Source organism: Copadichromis virginalis, linkage group LG20, assembly GCF_057382275.1.
Source record: "Copadichromis virginalis isolate Kocher_CV1m ecotype Utaka linkage group LG20, C_Virginalis_male_GT1.1, whole genome shotgun sequence".
Classification (NCBI taxonomy): Eukaryota; Metazoa; Chordata; class Actinopteri; order Cichliformes; family Cichlidae; genus Copadichromis; species Copadichromis virginalis.
The window spans coordinates 25,498,433-25,519,682 of NC_140637.1; the positions used below are offsets into that span (position 1 = coordinate 25,498,433).

The 21,250-nt window shown below is 41.0% G+C and overlaps 1 protein-coding gene across 1 annotated transcript in view; it reads right to left on the minus strand.

Annotated features, from left to right (window-relative positions):
• The window catches only part of plch2a (phospholipase C, eta 2a), a 98,005-nt gene that overhangs the window by 66,572 nt on the left and 10,183 nt on the right, over positions 1–21,250 (minus strand).

Below are 21,250 nucleotides of genomic sequence, written 5' to 3' on the forward strand. Positions count from 1 at the left end.
ATCAGGAAGAGGAGTACAGAAGTCTGGTGAGGAACTTTGTCGCATGGAGTCACACAAACCACCTGCAACTCAACACCTCAAAGACTAAGGAACTGGTTGTGGACTTCGGGAGGTCCAGAGAAGGTCCACTGCCGGTTCAGATAGAGGGGGAGGAGGTGGAGGTGGTCAACAAGTACAAGTACCTCGGGCTGTGGGTGGACAATAAACTGGACTGGTCATGCAACACAGAGCACCTGTATAAAAAAGCCCAAAGCCGACTGTACTTCCTCAGGAGACTGAGGTCTTTTAACATCTGCAGGAAGCTCCTGAGGATGTTTTACCAGTCAGTGGTTGCTGGAGTACTTTTCTATGCTGTGGTGTGCTGGGGGAGCAGCACAGCAAAGAGGGACTCATCCAGGCTGGAGAAACTGATCAGGAAGGCTAGCTCTGTGGTCGGCATGAAGCTGGACACTCTGGTGACAGTGGCAGAGAAAAGGACATTAAAGAAACTGATGGACATTATGGACAATGCCAGGCATCCTCTGCACACGGCCATAAACAACCAGAAGAGTCTGTTCAGTGACAGGTTGCTTCTCCCCAAGACAAGAACTAACAGACTTAAAAACTCCTTTGTCCCACACGCCATCAAACTGTTTAACTCCTCTCTGGAGGGGAGAGGGAGGGGAAACAGGAGGACAAAGGAGGGGGGAACAACTAAGCTGTAGTGCCTCTTCACCTCACTGTACAATACCTTGTGCAATACTTTTTGTAAATAGTCAACAGTGCAATAGACTCAATACTTGAAATGTGCAATTCACTTGTATTTTTATTTTTTATTCCTATTTATTCTATTTATCCCCTTCGTATATTTTATTTATATTTGTCTCTGTATATATATATATATATATATATATATATCAATTCTGTAACTGTAACTTCGGTCATTGCTGTGCTTTTTGGAAGTCGAATTTCCCAGAGGAACCCACCCGAGGGATTAATAAAGTTCTATCTTATCTTGCTTGGAAAGTTACAGGTTTCCAAATTAAATGTTACTTTTCAACACTGTAGCCTGTGGCTACAGCCTGCTAGTAAAATCATGAATCAACCAGTTTGAATCATGCATTTAAATAATGTACAAATGTAGCATGACACCAATAAATCCTCAAATCATGTAAGAAAATAATAACAGAGACCTCACAGGACAGAGATGAAGGAATACATCTGTCTGTTGGTAACACAGCCTGTGGGAGGCTGACTGAGCCCGGGTAACACAAGCTGCTGTAATCAACACAGCATCAGTCTGTTGGCTTAGTTTGAACAGTTCACAATTGGAGTCTAAGCTCCAGTAAGTCCACAGATCAGATGACAGGGAAACTGTGCCTACATGAAGGTACACAGCTGTTCTTGTTGGTTGTTTTTATGCATTAAAACTCAAAATACCACAAAGAGCTCAGTGCTTTCACACCAGTAGAAATCGAGGTTTTCTTCGTGCAGTTGAAAAACTCAACCCCACTCGTCTATCATTCTGTATGCAGATGGACAATGGTCCATTAGAATTTGAGAAAATGATCCTGCCACTGATCCTGGCACGTTATCAATCCCATTATCAGCTGATCAAAAACACCATCATTATTAAAAATGCCCTTTATGCTCCGCTCTGTTGTTTTCTCACTCCAACCAGGTGGTGTTACTGATCTGCCCTCAACTACAGCTCAACATGTAACTGCTCTAACAGTAACGACATGTTTACAGAGCTGCCTGATCCTGCTCAGAACCACGACAATCGCATCCTAAACATGAACAACAGCTTTTAGACACAAAACTAGAGCATGAGTCACACAGAAAAGCTGTACAGTCGACACCACTGGGTGTCTGGGCTTGTTGCCATGGTTACAACCTCACACTTAAAGTGCTGGAATTTCAAATGGATAAAAAAAAAAAAAAGAAAAAAAAAAGAAACAGGCTCAGACTCTGAATGTATGATTAATGACACTACAGAAGTCCTAAGAAGAGAACTTTTCTTTATCCAGCTATAATGGTGAAAAGAAAAAGAGCATCACTGAGATGCAGCACAATAATCGTTTTACCTGATTACCTTAAAAAAAAAACAAAAAAAAAAAAACAGCAATCTCAGCTGAAGATTATTAAAACGTTAAATGCACAAATGTTACCATTATGAAGAATAAATAGAAAAAGCAAACACAGCAGCTTTTTTTCCTTCCTTCCTTGGTCCACATTTTATATTGTTTTACGTTATGGTGACACCCGGTGAGATCGTGTAGATCAGCCATTATTTTTGGTTTAATTTTATTATCTTTATTAAGTTTTTATCTTTATGTAATGTTCACATATATTGTTAATTAAACATACAATTGTTAAAAACTGCATCTTTTTGCAGGCATTTTACTTTAATTAAATTTTAGCTTATGAGAAGCAAAAACAAATGGCTGTCCAGTCGGGAGTTTGACCAACATGGACTTAATCTGGAGAGGGGACCTGCTTGTCCCTGCTGTCCTGCAGCCTGAACAGTGGGATACAGAAGAAACTCGGGTGGCATTCCAATATGTGCATCAGTAAAACCACACAACAGCCATGGAGGTGCTGTTAATCTCTGTCTCTCTTCCACAGCGTGTTTGCTGTCCTGCCATCCTTGCCTCATCCCCAACCAGTCGCAGCAGATGGCCCCGCCCCTCCCTGAGCCTGGTTCTGCCGGAGGTTTCTTCCTGTTAAAAGGGAGTTTTTCCTTCCAATTGTCACCAAGTGGTTGCTCATAGGGGGTCATATGCTTGTTGGGGGTTTTGTCTTTATCTTATAATATAAAGCAGCTTGAGGCCACTGTTGTTGCAGTTTGCTGCTATATAAATAAAACTGAACTGAACAGGCATTAGTGGTCCTTGTGAGTTAAATCAGTAACCAGACAACAGGTGGCAATGGAAGTAAAGTTGAGGCCTGGATCTCAGTGACGTGGCAGGATGACCTGAATGTGGCCACTGACCTGCTGCAACAGTCACAATGTGGGCCGAGGAGATGGACTTGGCTATTCTCCTCAGTCAGGTCACTGGGTTAAGCCCAGAGCGAACCATCTGTAGATGGGCCAACTGAGGCAACAGACATAATGAAGACTGACAAAGTCACTGTGTCAGTGAATTAGAGACTACAGTAAACCTATAATTAGCAAAGGGATCTCGTTTGAACAGCACCTACATGTTAAATATTGGGAACCAGTTTTCTTATAAAGAATGTTGCTGCAGCATCATCTGTTGTTAGAGTTGGGGTTATTTCCACTCTACAGTTTAAACTTCCTGTTGGTACAAAGTTTAAGATGCATTTTATAGCAGTTAATAAACAGCACATTACTGGTCACTGGTTATGAGAATATGAAGGACGACTGTAGGAGAGAGTGGTTAATTTAGCTTTTGAATTGCCAAACCCACTAACCAAATCCTACAGTTCTGTGATTGGTCTTGTTTGCTTCCACAACATATTCTGTAGATGAAGCTCTTCTTCAGCCTGGTCATTGGTCCACACCAAAGTTTGACTCTGAACTTTCCCACAATAAAAGAATCAGCCTGGGTTCATTAAAACAGACCCAACCCACTCAGCTGTGGAAACACTACCTCTGTGCAACATACATGTGATTAAGCTTACCCATGTAGCCCAGTCTCCACTTGGAAAAGGCCACAATGCTGCTGCCTATCCAGAAGAATTCCTCCACCACATGTGTCAGAAAGACCTGCTGCTGGCTGTTATTGGGAACAACATCTTTGTTTTTGTCCTCTTCTGTGATAAAAGCCCCTTTAGCCAAAAGTCCAGGCTTGTCCCCAGTCGCTGCAGCAGCGGTGGTACACACGAGGGCTGAAGACAGCGGGCTGACGCTGAAGATGCTGTTCATCTCGGATTTGCTCACTTATAACAGAGATTGGTTTTGATGCTGCCTCGAAGTTGCAGAAATGTTCCCACAGACAGTTAATCTGAATCAATGTGGATAATCTTTGGGTCAATTAAGTTTGCAAAAAAAAGAAGTCACAACTTCTTTAAAGTGAACGTTCTTTACGGGTAAACCATCCAACTCCACTAACCACAAGAACAAAAGGATTATTATCAGTAATATCAGGGGCTGCTTTCATGTTTAGCTTCAAAACAGATGCAAAGAAAAAAGCACACGTAAAAAAAAATAAAATAAAAAATCACTCTCTGAACACTTAAAACAGTTTATCAATAATCTTCAAATGTTATTGCATCAGCAAACCTGCTCATCTCAAAACCATCTCAATATTGTTCCATTTCAGAGCAAAAAGATGCAGCTTTGGTGCCGTGTCGTTGTTTCCTTAGTCCCCAGGATACACTCAGCCAAAACGGCTGGCTTCTCATGAAAGACAGAGAGAATGCAGCAATGGACAGCAGAACAGACATGAAAGCACAACTCACAAAGGTAACTGTGCAACATGTGTTGGGCAGGCAGAAATCCTAAATCCCTAGCAAGCTGTAATCCCAGTCCAGGAGATTTGCTAAATGTGTGAACTGAAATGCAACAACCAACAGGAAGAGAGTGAGAAAAGTCAGCAAGGCTTAACAAGGTCATAATAAAAATGTTCCAAAACCAATTAAAAAGTCTGTTTAATATGAGTCGTGTCAATGGACATTTCTTCTGAAAGAGAGGTGTCAGGTACCCCCACCCATCTGCAGATATCGCATAGTCCCAGCTAAATCAAAGCACCTAGCTGCCGTCTTACTGGGGCTCAGATATCGGTACATATGAGGAGTTTACCATTATCTTGCACCAGATTAATAAATTCATCATAAAACAGGTCAAATTCCAGGCTCGTGACTGTGTGATGCAGCAGTGTGAGCATACTGAGTCAAAATAATGTCAGAGGCTTGGATTGAAATCCCTGAGCTTGACAAACAGATACCAGATACTGAAGACAGAACAGCTTAATGTAGAAAAATGACAAAACCATATGAAACTACAACCAAGATTACATTGATAATATTTGGAATTTTTATTTCTATGTTCAGATTGCATAAAAACTAAACGTATGATGCAGTTTGACTTTTCCTCTTTTTCTGGTACCACAGGTAATGTAGGCAGCACATGTACCACAGCTGCAACTCTTATGGAGGTGATGGTGGCAGCACACGCCTTATACCACATGAAAAAATAAGGATGCCCACAAGCACAGGAAATGCTACACATGGTGATGCCATAACAGCTCTGCTCTCTAAAAGGCACCAGGTATCAGGTAACATGCAGATATCACATGTTCCCATTCACCATTCAAGAGAACTGGACCCAGTTGATTTACATGCGAAATGACTGTACAAATGTGTTTGTGTATTTTAGGAATTTAAAGGCAGAATGAGCTGAGGCCACAGCAGATGGCCCCGCCTCCCTGAGCCTGATTCTGCCAGAGGTTTCTTCCTGTTAAAAGGGAGTTTTTCCTTCCCACTGTCGCCAAAGTGCTTGCTCATAGGGGGTCATATGATTGTTGGGTTTTCTCTGTATGTATTATTGTAGGGTCTACCTTACAATATAAAGCGCCTTGAGGCGACTGTTGTTGTGATTTGGTGCTGTGTAAATAAAATTGAGTTGAATTGAATTGAAAATTTCCAGCATGAAATCCTATGTTCTATTTAGCTAAACAAACAGGTGGCCACTCCATCTCTGATAAACCCCACTGTTTGGTCTCAGACTGTTGAGACATGGGATTGTCACTGTTTGCACAGTCTTAGCTCAATATCTCTCTGCACTGAGCCCACGTTGATAACAAGCCTCGTCATTATGACACAAGATATGCACTGACCAGCCACTTTATTAGGTACAACTTGGTACCAGGATGGACCCCCCTATTGCCTTCAGAACTTTCAGAACTTTCAGAACTCTAAATTTTTTGCAGCATAGTTTTACCAAGGTGCAGGAAACATCTAAGATTTGTCATCATGTCATTGCTTCAAATTTGTCAGCTGCACATCAACCATGCAAATCTCTTATTCTCATCCCAAATGTCCTCTAGTAGATTGAGACTTGCTGGAAGCCATTTGAGTACAAGAAACTAGTACAACAGATGTCAAACTCATTTTACACGGTGTCCTACATATGGACCAGGAAAATTCCCCTGTAAGTGTAAAGATGTAAACTGCATATTTAATCCGTGCGATATCTTCAGCTCAATACATGTCTCAGTTTTTCTACACGATAAAGAAAAGCTGCTGGAATAAATGACAGAAATCTGTCAGCGCTTTTAGTCTGTACTGGGGGTTTAATCTTGTCCCATCTTTCCAATATGCCAGTATATTTGTCCATGTTTGAAATTGGTCTGATGTTTTCAACATCGCCTCTTTCAAGTGAACAAGTTCAAAACCAGATTGGAAAACTCTGGGTCGACTTGAAGTTAGAAAACACTCTTTGGCAACAGCCTAGCCTGATCGCTGACCTAGTTAGCTGACCTAACGAACAAATACAGGCGGAGCTTCTACAACCAACCCTTCTTTGAACACCGTTAACTTCATTCCATACACATATTAATATTATTATTACTACTACATGGCAAAATGTTACCCAAGAACTCAAAACCTGCCCTGATGTCTTATTATTATTAACATATAATACAATCCTGCCAAGTGAGTAATTTACTAATAACAACAGACATAAAAATTTACATAATTAGTGATGGAGTGTGGTATGTAGTCTGAGCAGATTAAGAAAATTGGAGTACAAATAACGGTCGATCACTCACCATGACCTCGGCGTTTGGCCTTGACGATTCTGCCAGGCAGACATTTTGAAACACTGTTTTCAGACAGCAAATTGGGTTTATAATATACTCGTTTGCGCACGTTGGCCCGAGTGGCATAAACATGAAACTTAGGGAACTCATCCCTGAGATACCAAAGACATGCCGAATGGTGGAAGGACGCAATTTGTGGCATAACAGCTTTTGGATATTATTAAATAAGACTAAAAAGAGACCGTCCACTTCCGGGCTTGCCGGTCTTTTTCACTTTCAATATTATGAAAGCCTTAAAAACAGAAAGAAGATGCGACGAAAGCGGCTTAATAATTTGTCGTATTCATATCCACAGATGGTCAAATCGCAGAACAACATTATGCCGGATGTCATTTTGCAGCCGGGTCCTGCACGTGTATGCGCATGTCGCATTGAGGCACACTTTAGAATATCGGAAATATAAACTCTATAACACAACATTTGTGTACAATGTGAATATTAAATGTTAAAGCATGTGTTTAGAGTATTTCCTATTTAAAAAAAATACAAAATACACACTCTTGTCCCAGTTTTACAAACGTTTATTAGTCTAATCCTTTCATTTTACTAAAGGGATGTTTGATTTCATATATCACACCTTGACACACTGACATCACTTTAATGGAATTATTAGTGTAAAGGATGGTATTCCTCTTTGGAATTCTGAGTTGTGGATATATTTTCTAATCTGTCAGATGCAGAAAGTCTCTGATGAATAGTGAAAAGTACATTTCCAGCTTTCAGTTTAGTTTTCTAAAGTGTTTCTCTCTAAAAACACCACTTTGTGCTGGTATTAGACCTTAAAAAATAAGTCAACTAGATGTAATGTTGATGTTTTATAGGTAGTCCAGAGAAAAGTAGGACAAAACCCAGGTGACTAATTTTACCAGGTGAAACGTCTCCTTCGACTGTGTTGTTTAATCGTGCTAGAATCTGATTTTAGAGACTCTGAGAGGGTGCAGACTCTTGTCTATTGCAGCGGACACATTAGTGGCCCTCTGAGTCTGATGATTGATGACAAGCAGTGGGAAAGCTCCCTGTGGGCAGAGTGGGGGAGTGGAAAATCAGTAGTTTGTCATTTAAATACTATCACCTCACAGAAATATGTTTGCTGTGTGTGAGCCTGTGCACTAGGTGTGGAGTTCACTGACTGTGGTGCTAAAAACCTCCAGCAGCACTAAACCTGTACTATGGGACAGAAAAACTGAAAAAAATACCATCCAAGATTTTGCATCAGCTGCTGTTTCATGTACTTGTTGCTTGGCCTGCTGGTGCCCATCCATAGGATAACCAAGCTGTAGAGGAAACCTTCTTCAGCTTGATGGCTCCAAGGGCTGGGCCATACCCTACCGTTCACTTTTTTTTTTTTTTTTTTTATTGAAAGAAATTTTCATATACAAAACAAGTCAAGGAAACAGACCAGAATTGTAACAATTTACATTATAAAGATGGTGCAGCAAGTCATCATAACTTTACAGGGAGAAAATAAAGGTTTCTAGGGTCGAGTAATAAGGAACATAGACCTTTTGACATAGGAAGGAAAATTAGAATAGCAAGTATTTTGTGATTTTACAGTATAGTACAGCAGTTTTTTTTGTTCATATTTGAAATAAGCTTAAGTCACTTAAAATATTGACAAAAGTAATTCAAGGAGACAGTAAACATAGGAGAGGCATTCTTCCACTTACATAAATGAATAAAAAACTTACATAGTACTATTACAAAATTGACAACATCTGAGATTTCAGAATCCAGATTGTCCATAAAGTAAAGAATATCCTTAGATGTGAAGGAAGGTATATTGGAAATTCTGAGTGAAACCCAACAGTGTATTTCAAACCAAAAAGCATTAACATACTGACAAGTAAAAAATAGATGCTCTAGTGTTTCTGGATCGGAAGAACAGAAAGAACAAGAGTCGGCCTCAAAATTAAACCTTTTATACAGGAATTCTCCAACTGGATAAATGCCGGATATGATTCTGAAGTGTGTTTCTTTCATTTTGGGCTCAAGTGGGTATTTTAGGTAAAAAGAAAATGACTTTTCTTTCAACATGCTATCAAGGTCATGTCTGACATTGACATTGTAGTTGCAGAATACCATTTGCTTAAAGGTATTAGAGATTAACTTATTATTAAATTGTTTGTCCTTTATTGAGGTATTACCTATCGTCAGTGAAGGTAAGCATGTTCTTATTAGTGAATACTTTAAAGTATTTACGATAAGATTTAACAACGGTGTGGGTAGTGCTTTACAAATCTTATTATAATTATTAATTGAAATGTCTATTTTATACTTATCAATAAATTCTTCATAAGATAGCAAGTTTCCATTTTTATCAAGCAGATCAACAACAAAACATACACCGCTATCATACCAGTCTGATTTAAATAAGGACTTCTTATTGATGACTATAACCCTATTATTCCACAACACAGAATTGTGAGGTGAAAAATTGTGGGTGAAAATTAGTTTCCCAAAATTCAAAGTTTGCTTATAGAAACTAGACAACTTAAGAGGAATCTTAGATATTTCATAATCACATCTGAGCAGAAAATCTAACCCCCCGACCTTATTAAAGAGTTTGTTTGGAATATGGTACCACATAGATTGAGGATAGGAAATGCAGTCTTTTATCCATCTGAGCCTGAATGCAGCAATAATGGATTCAAAGTCTAAAGCTTTCAAGCCCCCATTTTCATAGTCTTTAACTAATTGTGATTTGCGTATATAATGTGTTTTATTCTTCCAGATAAAGCTGAATATAATAGAATTGGACAGCTTAACCATTTTAGGAGATGTAAAAATTGAATAACAGGGGTATATGAGTCTTGCTTTAGACAGTAAGATACGACCTAATATGGATAAATCACGTGTTAACCAATGATTAAATATTTTTTTAACTACATTTAATCTAGGAGTTATGTTATTATTCTCTCGATCATTAGTATTTTTACTGATTATTAAACCAAGGTATTTTACCTCCTCTTTACTGGAATATTGTTAATAGTACTGTGATTACAGCTGTGTACAGCTAAGATTTCACATTTTTTAAGGTTTAGTGTTAAGCCGGATGCTTTTGAGAATGAAAGAATTTTATTAATTGCAGTAGAGACCATATTTACATTCCTCAGAAATAAGGCAGTGTCATCAGCAAATTGACTAATTTTAACTTCTTTATCAAGAATGTTTATGCCTTCCAGATCTGAAGAGAGTTTGATATAAATGGCAAGCATTTCTGCTGCAACAATAAACAATAACAGGCTAATAGGGCATCCCTGCCGAATGCCACGATTAATTTTAAAACTATTAGAAAACCCTTGATTGAGTGCAATACTACTTGTCATATCTCTGTACAACATTTTCACTACACTAACAAATCTGGGACCAAAACCCACAGCCTCCAGAGCTTTAAATAAAAAATTATGCTCCAAAGAATCAAAAGCTTTAAAGAAATCAAGAAATAAAATAAGGCTATCATGAGGAATTAAACAATTGTAATCCAACATATCTAATACTAAACGGGTATGATGATGGATATGACGTCCTTTTATAAAGGCTGACTGTGTCTCATCTATTATTTGAGTTATTCCTGTTTTTAATCTGTTGGCATAGACATGAGCTAACAATTTGTAATCACAGCAAAGAAGTGTGATAGGTCTCCAGTTATCTAAAAGGATAGAGTCCTTGTTTGGTTTAGGAAGTAAAGAAATTATTCCTCGTTTCAGTTGGAGATAGCATCTGATTATTTACACATTCATTAAACACCTCTAGTAATAGATCTTTAATGTCACTCCAGAAATATCTGTAAAATTCAATCGTGATTCCGTCGGGACCTGGTGATTTACCACTCGCCATTTGGGAAACAGCAGTATCCAATTCAGTTAAAGTGATTTCAGACTCATTGAGATTTTTAAAGTGTGTGTCAATTTGAGGAATTTTTCCATGGATAGAGCTAAAAAAAGAATAAGTCTCCGAACTGGAATAATTTGTAGTGTAGAGGGCTGAAAAGAACTCGGTAATATAGTTGTTTAGAGTCTGTTGGTCTTCAGTCAGGGTATTATTAATTTGTAACTTCATTATAGTTTTTTTTTGTTTGTCTAGTTTTCTCCAGGTTAAAGAAATAAGAAGAATTATTTTCCCCCTCCTCAATCTATTTAGCCCTTGAACGAATGAAGGCACCTTTTGCTTTGTCTGTATAAAGTTCATCTAGTTTGTACTGCAACTGGTTTAGTTCTATAGAGTTTTCCTCTGTCAGATGTGATAAATTGCACAATGAACTTATTTTTGCGGTGATTTCAGCCTGTTTCTGTCTCCTTTTATTAGCCATTAATTTTCCTTCTTCACTGGCAATTTTTCTGACATTAAACTTCAACCATTCCCATTTACTAGTAGAAGAAAAATCCTCCATTGCTTTTACCTCTCCTATTAAGAATTTAATTTTTATACAAAAAGATGAGCTTCTTAAGAGGTTACTGTTAAACTTCGAGTGAGAATTCTTCGGTTCTGATAATCTATTATCCGGGGAGATTGAAAGTGTTATGGCACAATGGTCAGTAACAGGGGAGTGAAGAATCTTACAGTTGGATGATAGGGGGAAGAGACTACCAGTTATTAAGCAATAATCCAGTCTTGAGCATTGAGAGCGCTCAGAATTACTCCAGGTGTAATGCAGTTTTTCTGGGTTTAAGTTACGCCAGATATCGATTAGGTTGAGGGTGCAGGAGAAATCCATTATTATTTGGTTAAAATGAGAAGAGTTATATTTAGTTGGAAATCTATCCAGTTTTTCATCTGGTACCATATTAAAGTCACCTGCAACAACGACTTTTTCAATTGAATAAATGATCTTCCATTTTTCTATCATTTTTTTCAAATCAGAAATTAATTTCCGGTTTTTAGCTCTATTGTTGAACCCATAAACATTTACTAAAATGTACTTAGTATCATCCAACTCTATGTTAACCATTAACCAATGACCTTCCTCATCACCTTTATGATCAATAACTCTTCCATTAAAACGATGTAGAAAAATAGCCACTCCTGCTGAATGAGAGGTACCATGAGATAAATAAATATCACCGCTTCCCCACTGCTTTCTCCAAAATATATGATCATCTTTACTACTGTGTGTCTCTTGAAATAAAAAACAATTTGTGTTAGGCTGTTCCTTACAAAAAAGAAAAATCGCTTTACGCTTTATGTTACTTCTTAAACCTCGAACATTTAAAGAAAATATTGAAAGAACCATTGAATATAGCTTGAAAGTGCTGTAATAACTAGAGTAGGGCAATGGAACGTTTTACCTCCTATTAACTAATAAACCCAGTGAAAGTTAAGGACCATTGAGCAAGTTACCGGCTTAAATTTAGTTGAACAGTTATACCTTCTTATCTAGGTCGTTATAAAGTTCTTTCATTCTTTGATTTGACGACCATCGATGACAGCATATCCGTCCTTCAGGAAAGCTTTGAGCCCTCTGCTCCTTGCCTCCTCCACCCTCGGCCACAGACGTTTGCGGGCTTTGTCTGTCTTCCTTACAAAAGTCCTCTCTAAACCGAATCTTCTTCTCCTTGCAGAACTGCGCCTCCTTGGACATCTTCCACACTAGGTCTCGAACAGTTCTCATGGCAAACTGTATGACAATCAGCCTGGGTTTGTCACCAACTCGTCCCTTCTGACCCAGCCGGTGCACTGTATCCACTGTGTTGTATAGCTGCTCGGCGTTCGCAGAAATGATCTTGGTCAGAATTCTGATTATTTCTTCTCTCATGCTTTCCCCCTCCTTTTCAGGAACGCCAGTTAGCAGCAAAGACCATCTCCGTTTGTATCTAGCATGCTCCAGACACATTTCCCGAAGAGCCTCGTTCTCTTTTTTCAGCGTCGCCATCTGCGTTTTAATACGTTTCACATCTTCCACCACAGATTTAATAGCTTCCGTATTAGCATCCACAGACTCCTTTACTTTTCTTACAGCGTCTGTGTTTTCTTGCAGCTGGAATTCATAATTCTTTAAATGTTCACTTTGGGTGTCGAATTTACATACCAGTTTTTGGATAGCGTTGAGGAGAACTGTGTTTGAAACTTCGTTTTGCGTCTGTGATTCGTTAGCCTTCATTTTCTTAGGATTTGGACTGTGAGATTATTCTGTTATCATATGTTATCTTATATTTGTAGTTAAAATAGTTGAATTATGGTAACTGCTGTAGGTCATATAATATCCTTTCGTCTAGATTGTGTGCTGTGTATGTAGCTTAGTTTCCATTATATTTTTGGGTTAAAAGAATGTGACCATTTTTGGATTTGTTAGACAGGTGTACATTACCCTGTACCCTTGATCTACTGTGAATGTGTTACACTGTTTCTTGACATTTCAGACTGCTAAATCATGAAGAGAATGTTGTGTGTAGAGGACCTTGTGCCGATAATAGAAGAAACAGACCACATTCCATACCCCCACCTTTACAGAGAGCAGAAAGACAGGGAGCCGAGGTCATAACTTAGGCGCCATAACAGAGAAAGAATGTGAATGTTTAGGCTCTTACGACTAGGTGGGGGCCACTAGAGGCTATAAGAAGCTGAGTAACCAGTCACCATTTTGAGATTTGCTGTGACCCTCTGCATGCATGTCTCCCCATCCGGATGGTTTATGCTCATTGTATGGAAATAAATGATTGTTGATTGAGCATTTATACACCGAGTATTGTCCTTCCTTCAGCCCAAAGATTCAAAGAATTGGGAGATCTTAACAGGACTTTTAACCGGTGTGTGGTGTCGATCAGCTTGCGGTCTGTCTTGTGATAAGTCGTGCTGCTGATCCATCCATTCAATATCTTCTTCGTCGCACGCCTGTCGAAGAGCCGCTAGGTGGTAGCCATGATCTTTGTTAATGTTAGCCATTTCGCCGCTTCGGAGAAGGTGGCCGAGAATGACGGAGAGAAACACAGGGAGGACGTTTTTGAGTTTTAGAGATGAAGTATAACTAGTCTGCTTCTAATTCCGGTTTACTTGATTGCGGTCAAGACATAAAGGAGGTTCTTTTCAGGAAAAGCCTCGGAGCCCACTCAAGTTGAACCGCTCACTCCGCCATCTTCCCAGAATATCCTACCGTTCACAGTAATATCGGTATAATGTTGGGCAATGATAGGAAAATGAAATATCGCGATAGAATATGGGTAAAACGCGCATGCGCAGTGCCTTTGTTTTCATACGCACATGGCGGAAAAAGCATGACGGCAACGGAGAATGTGAAGGGCGAACGTGGATCGTTGAATGAAACGGATGATCAACTGGTCTCTGAATGCTATTGACACCCTTTTCTCAACGAGAATCTGGGCTCGGGAGAGCCTGAGTGCCCTGGAGGGACTTTCCCTGCCGGATACACAATGGACGGGTGGCAGAACTGGAGGATCATGTGCCTGGCGGGACTGTTGATCGAGGACGCTGAAGATATCTACCTATTCGGAACCATGATAACAGGGTTCATGCTGATCGGAGTTGGCTTAGCCCTGGTTTATCGGAGAAATAAGAGAGCGGAACCGGCTGTTCAAACCCCCCCCCCAAGGCTGCCCGCTGGAATTGAAATGGAACGAGGCGCAACCTCTCACAACGAACGTAATATGGTCAACACCTTGGAGACGCTTGCAGCTGCTGTGAAGGCTCAAAACAACACCATTGAGCGTATGAGGGGAAACATCAGAGAGAGGCCTGCTCAAAATGAGACCCTTGAGCGACAGTTGGAAAACATCGCGGAACGGATCACTGCAGTTGTGAGGTCTCGGAATCAAAAGAACGATAACACCATGGAACAGAAGTTTGATACCATCATGGGGAGGCTCGCGGCTCTCCAACGGGAGATCGAGAGGCCAGTGTCGGAGTGTTAAAGAGCAGCCTGAAAAATTCTCCTGGGCTGCTCGCATGGAAATGAACAAAACCAACATAAACATTGCGGATCCCCATCACGGCGCCAGCTGCAGGCCCAAGGCTGGAGCCGAACAATCACTCCCTGATAATGACTGTGTTACGGCTATTCTTCCCATCCCATGCAAGGACACCTGGATTGGCTGGAGGACTGTTTACTTAGCCTGATAGGCCGAAGGACACTGTCTCAGCTAAACTATGGACACGCACACACATACACTTACACTGATAAGCACTCACTCATCCCCCCTCCCTTTCCAACGCCTTCGATGCTTGTGCCCTACCGGGGAAGATAGCAGTCAACTGGACCAGCACAGATGCTGCAGGACCGGATGCGCTGTCTACACCGGCTCTCTCTCACCCTTTACCCGCCCCTGTTGCTTGTCTTGTGTTTCTATGGTGTATTGATAGTCATGTGCTTTTGTGCTGAGGTGTTTTTTCTGTAATCAAACTGTTCTCCCACTAGGAGCTCAGTCTGAGTGGAGTTTTTTTTCTCCTCCTCTTACCTCATGTAGTGTATTTTCGTTGTTTTTTCCTATCAGCCTACCTTTCTGACATGTCTGCCCAATGTGATGTTTGTGTAAAGTTGGTCAGAAGGTTCCTTTGTAAGTGCGCATGCACCATTAGCGTGCTGCTCGCTGTAACCCTAATTTCCCTCGGGATGAATAAAGTATTCTGATTCTGATGAACCAGAATTGGCTTGTAAAATTGCTGCAACTTCAGTGTGGAACTGGTTTGGCTTTCGTCCGTCAGATACACAACAAAGCACTATTTTTGGTAGAGCATGCTAGCGGGCTGTCGTTATTACCGTGTTTTTTGGAAAATACGGCACACTTAAAATCAATCCTTTGATTTTTCTGAAAGTCGACAGTGCCCCTTATAATCCCGTGTGTCTTATGTATGAACTCTGGTTGTGTTTACTGACCTCGAAACGATTTTATGTACACAGCGCTCGAAAATCTGTCAAATGTTTTAGTACGACTTTGCTAAGCTACGAACCCGCACCGCTAGATGGATTGTCGGAGCATTACAGCTACCGTAGGCAGGAGCCTCGCGGAGTGATACGTACTGTGCTTCAACATAATATTACCATTGTGTGTGCGTATAACCTCTTTTTAAGTTTTGTGGATATTATACATGGTTATGCTGAGGCTATATCGGCCAATTTCCACTGGAAATGCCTTTTGGGTAAACTGTCAGCAAGGAATTTGCATTTGCACTGTTAAATTTTATATAACTTTAATGCACATAAAATACAGCTGTTTGTTTAAGTGAAAATACATAGATGTTTTTTTGTTTGCACTAATAAAATTGTGATGTTGTAAAGTATTTTGTCTAGTGTCAATTATATCATCAGTTATATCGTTATCGCAAATTTTCAAATGTATATCGTGATAAATATTTTTAGTCATATCGCCCTGCTCTAATGGCTCCCCTCACCTCTGGTGTCCACCATTTGCTTGGTGCCTGTCTATGATGTACTGTAAGGGACATTATTATTGAAACGCTCTCACACACAATACATGAGCACGGACACACTCTGGATCTTCCCATATCAAAAAAAAATAGAAAAACTTAAAAGACTTGCATAAGATTTGGCTTACTTCATCTAGTGAATCATATAAGGCTTATATGATTTACTCATGAAAGTGGACACTTTCATATATTGTTTTAGTAAGTATCCAAAACATACAAGTTTCATTTATATACATTTCCAAGGGCTCTTATATCTGTTTTCACTCTTGTATGCTTTTCATACAAGTTTCACACAAGACACATACAAACTTTATAAGATTTATATATATCTTTTCCATATGGGTTGTCCTGTCATATGATCTGCCTGTCACTAACCTGGAGATTTGTGAGTGTGCACTTTCAGATCATATGCCTGTGTTATTCAACGTTGTTTTTAAACATACTGCAGTTAAATCTGACAATTCTGCTCGGCGCTGTCGGGTTATTAATCCCTCCACTGCCGCACAATTTTCTGTTGCTTTTAATCAGCTCGGTGGCCCTTCTGACTTCGTCTCCTCTGACACAGAAGAGCCTAATTCCTGGTTTTATACTTGCTGTCAAACAATCATAGTCTATGTAGCTCCTTTAAAAACCAGGCAGCCCAAGGCTAAACCCGAGCCTTGGTTTAATGAGAGCACTGGTGCTGTTAAGAGGGAATATCATCGAGCAGAATGGAGGTGGGAAAAGGATTAACTGCAGGTGTCAGCTCCTGACTCTGACCCCTCTGTCTCTGTCCCTTGCACTGCCGTTTTTACTCAGTTTGATTTTGTGACACTCTCCACTTTAGAGGATGTGGTTTGCCGTATAAGGCCCGCAGGTTCCCCACAGGATCCTTTCCCTCCAGAATTCTTTAAAGAAATTTTTCCTAGTATAGGACAGTATGTCCTTGACATTATTAACAGCAGTGTGTCTTCTAGTGTGGTTCCTGCAAATTTCAAACATGCAGTAGTGCAGCCATTGCTTAATAAACCTGGCCTTGATCACACAGTTTTAGCCAATTATAAGCTGCCTTTACTTTCCAAGGTTTTAGAGAAAATTGTTTTTAGTCAACTGAAAGATTTTCTAGATGATAATGGCATCCTTGAGGTTTTTCAGTCAGGTTTTTAAACCCTTTATAGCACAGAATCAGGATTATTAAGGGTTTTTAATGACATCCTTCTGGCATGTGATTCTGGTAACCATGTTGTTCTGGTCTTGCTTGACCTAGCTGCTGCCTTTGACACAGTAGACCACAATATTCTAATTTCTCGATTAAATGATCCTGTGGGTATTGGTGGCACTGCACTTAATTGGCTTAGGTCTTATTTGGCCAAGAGAACTGTCTCTGTCAGCCTTCTCGGTTCCGAATCATCTTCTGTTTCTCTGTCATGCGGCGTCCCACAGGGCTCAGTTTTAGGGCCACTGCTGTTTTTACTGTATTTATTGCCTCTGGGTTCCATCCTTAGAAGACATGGGATCTCTTTTCATTGTTATGCCAATGACTGCCAAATTTTTTTGCCACTAAAGCAGAAGGATGACATCTCCATAAACCCTATCTTGACATGTCTACATGACATTAAAGCCTGGTTGGCTCTAAACATTTTACATTGTAATAAAAATAAAACAGAGGTGTTGGTGTTTGGACCCAGTGGTCCCTCTGACTTCTCCTCTGTAGATTTGGAAGTCTATTTTAAACCTGTTGTTACCGACCTGGGTTTTAAAATGGACAGTGATTTTAAACGTGAAACGCTCTCACACACACTACTGAAACGGTCTCACACACATTACTGAAATGCTCTCACACACATTACTGAAACGCTCTAACACAAATTACTGAAATGCAGTTACACACATTACTGAAACGCTCTCACACATATTTCTGAAACACTCTCACACATACATTACGGAAACGCTCTCACACACATTACTGAAACGCTTTTACACACATTACTGAAACGCTCTCACACACACAATACTGAAACGGTCTCACACACACAATTGAAACGCTCTCATACACAATACTGAAACGCTGTCACACACACTGCTTAAACGCTCTCACGCACAATACAGAAACGCTCTCACACACATTACTGAAACGCTGTCACAAACATTACACATTACGCAGTCACACACACACACAAAAGGAAATTCATGTGACGAAAAAATAAACAGAGTAGATACAAAATGGCTCTGGGAGTTTTAGTGCTCGAACCCTAATAAATTTATTCTATATCTACTTGAAAGTTTCTTTAAAAAAAAGAAACTTTCATGTCTGCACATTTATTAGGAAATGTGCACAGGAGACAGAGCCGGTAGGAAAAACAATACAAGTGTGAGTGTGAGGGTGTTCCATTCAGTCATGATCAATGCAATCCATGAGAGAACTATAAAAACGAGGACAACAGTCAAAGCAACATCAGCATCATCACCAATAACCACAATAATGCCAACAATAATGGCAATATCCACGACCACTGACCCACCATGAACAACCACAATGAGTACTGTTTACTTTGGATGACGTGACAAAGATGTGTAATTCCACTTTTTTTCCAGGAGGAAACCTCGGTAAGTGTTAGGAGATATAGGGATAATCATACAATTTCAGACCCAGAAGGATGAGTTATAATTATTCATATCCCAGTGGAAAAGTCATTTTTAACAATAGTTCATTTGCACCTTGAGGCGACTGTTGTTGTGTTTGGCGCTGTATAAATCAAACTGAATTGAATTTAACATGAAAGTTTCTAATGAGGTCGTCTCATTCTTCTGACAGTCTAAACCTTCAGTTTTCACAGTGTCAGATCACCTGGTTTGAAACCGTTTGCTGTCTGATGATCTTGTAGAGATGTTGATAAGGATAAGATGTTTTTTCACTTTTTAATAATGATAACACTGCAGACAGAAATCCTGACAACTGGTATGAGGATTTCTCTAGAAAGCTCAAGATATAAGGGTGGAAGCAGGTAATGACAGTTTACTGAGATGTCAATGCAAGATGAAAGTCTGCCTGAGAAATGTGACATTGTTCAGATTAGACGTACCTTTAAAAGAGAAAGCTTGTAGCTGAAGTTTGTTGTTCTCTGAGAATAAGTGTGTGTGTGTGTGTCTGTGTGTGTGTGTGTGTGTGTGTGTGTGTGTGTGTGTGTGTGTGTGTGTGTGTGTGTGTGTGTGTGTGATAGAGAGAGTGTGAAACAGAGTACTGAACTCCCTCTTGGCAGCTATAAATAACAGGAACAGGATATTACATCAACAGCTGCAGGAGCACACGACATATTAAGACCAGCGTCACTTTGCATGGTTTGTAATGCCCTTGTGCACTTTAGCATCATTATTACTTTTTATTGCAGGGGAGGGTTCAGTGTGCAGAATATGCATGTGTTTCACAGTTAAAGCCCCAAACACAGTGATGTATAATGTGATGACACTGAAATCTGCAGATGTGCTCCTGCAGTTTTAAAAGAAACCACAGCCGACCAGCGTGTGAGCAGACAGAACCTACGCTGTGGTTCTCTTTCATAGCATTCGTTTCGTGTCTCACTATGGGGAACGCCTCCTGCGTGACCTCATCAGAAGCTCAAATACCATTACGCCAGCCCTTACAGGCTGGCTAGGTGACGCCCATGTCAGGAGGGGCCAGTGCCTCCCTATATAATAGGCTGACATAGCGTCAGATGTCATTCAAAAACCTCTTCTCGCTTCTCACAGAAGCCTGTAGACAACTGTGCTATTGGGTGCTAAAGCTAAACTGTCCACAGATTCGAGTGAACAACTCGGTCGCCGGGCGCTTTGTTCCCAGCTTTTCAGTTGTCCGCTAGCATACAAGCAGTAGCAATACTGTTCTGTAGCTAGTGCTGGTGCCAAGTAGCAATACTTTCACCCAGGGAAGTAGCAATATTTCCCGAAAGCGAAGTAGCAACACTTTGCTAATAAAGGTACCCTAGCTTCACCATCAGGTAGCGATACCCTTCGACGCTAGCGGTTTTACACATTAGGTAGCAATACCTGTAGAAAAGTAGCAACACTTTTCACCCCACGTTAGCGAGGAATAGCAATATTCTCTGCACTCAGTGTCAGTCTCGCTAACGTGCGCGGCCCTCTAGCTAACCATGGCTACGACGGCCAACGAAGTTGCAAAACTTTGTCCTTGCGGCAAGAAGATTTCTGCCTGGGATACACACCCCGTGTGTGCGGCATGCCTGGGTTTATCTCACGCTCAGGCTGCCTTGACACCCGCACAAGACTGTATCCACTGCGCGGCTTTCCCACGCAAACTACTCCGCCGCAGGTTAGCTCGCCAGGCTAACCTGTCGGGTGGCGACCCTTTGCTGTGTGAGGCTGCTGCGGCGCAAGGAGAAATTGAGATGGCCGATGATTTGGCCGCAACGCCAGGGCCGAGCTGGGCAGAGGCAGACCCTCGGCCCATCGCGACCGCTTTCCCGTCGCTGGAAGCACACGGAGATCGTGTGTTTTTCCCCGATGCTGGAGTCACCTGGGGAGGAGATGCTAACGAGGACGGAGATGAGTCGGCGGACTCGGACCTCCTGCTGTCTGACGACGGCGAGGAGGAAGATTCCACCTCCTTGGCTAGCATCAGCTGGGCTGCAAAGCCCTCGGCTACCGGCGAGGTTGAAAAACCGACACCGCCGTCTCCCCTGGATCTCGACATGCAGGACATGTGCAAGCGCGCAGCCGCTAGGCTCAACATCCCGTGGCCCGCCATACAAATAGAGGTTGTAAAGTCTCGTTTTGACGGTAAGAAATTGCCGAAGGCGAAAAAGACGGGGAAGCATGTGTTGCCTGTTTTTCCCGAGCTACTCGATGAGATAGCGGTGACGTGGAAAGCAAAACCTTACAGCGAGAAACACCCCATCGCGGGGAGCTCCCTGTTGGATTGTGAGGGGATGGAGTCTGTCGGCCTCCGCCAGATGCCACAAGTGGAGCCGTTGGTAGCGAGCCATCTTCACCCGAAGACGTCTCTGTCCTCATCGGCCCCGTCTCTCCCCTCCAAAGCAGACCGCTTCCAGTCTAGCCTTACAGATAAGTGCTACAAGGCAGCGGCTCTGTCAGTAAGAGCCCACAACGCCTCC